We start from the raw sequence: 758 nt of genomic DNA on the forward strand, positions 1-758 counted from the left end.
TTTGACTGGGGCAGTGATGTCCGTGGAAAGCATGTCCATTTATGACACAGTCTAACGGTCTTAATATTTGACTAGGGAAGTGAACCCCGGAGAAGACTTGCTCATTTTTGCCACAGTCTCTTGGTCTTAGTATTTGACTGCGAAAGTGATGCCCGAAGAAGACATTGTTATTCAAGCCACAACTCCTCGCTCTTAGTATTTGACTGGGGCAGTGATGTCCGTGGAAGGCATGTCCATTTATGACACAGTCTAACGGTCTTAATATTTTACTCAGGCAGTAATACCCGGGAAAGACATGATTATTCAAGCTAGAACTCCTCAGTCTTAGTATTTGACTGGGGAAGTAGTTTCCGGAGAAGGCTTTCCTGTCGATTGTCCCTGGTTCGTTTACTTATTATGTTACTGCGGAGATGGTGCTCAGGGAAGAGCTTATAATGCTAAACTTTGACCGGAAAGTGTGGAAGAGATGACCTTGCGGACCATGCAAATGGTGGAAGACATGCGCGGAGTCGACTTTATCTTATGGGAAGTGGTTCCAGGGAAGGTTTGCTGTATGTAGACTTGTTCCAACCCCGAAGATGCGATTTTCCAACAAAAGAAATGCATTTTTGACAAATGATAAATTTTTAACAAGTGTCCAACATTCAACCAAGTGATTAAAATTTTATCCAAAAAGATTAATTTAAAAAAAAAGATTAATTCTCTGCTACAAAATACAAATTTTCAACAAAATAGTTGAGTTTTTTAGAGAAATGGGC

Source organism: Belonocnema kinseyi, chromosome 8 (genome assembly GCF_010883055.1).
Source record: "Belonocnema kinseyi isolate 2016_QV_RU_SX_M_011 chromosome 8, B_treatae_v1, whole genome shotgun sequence".
NCBI classification, from domain to species: domain Eukaryota; kingdom Metazoa; phylum Arthropoda; class Insecta; order Hymenoptera; family Cynipidae; genus Belonocnema; species Belonocnema kinseyi.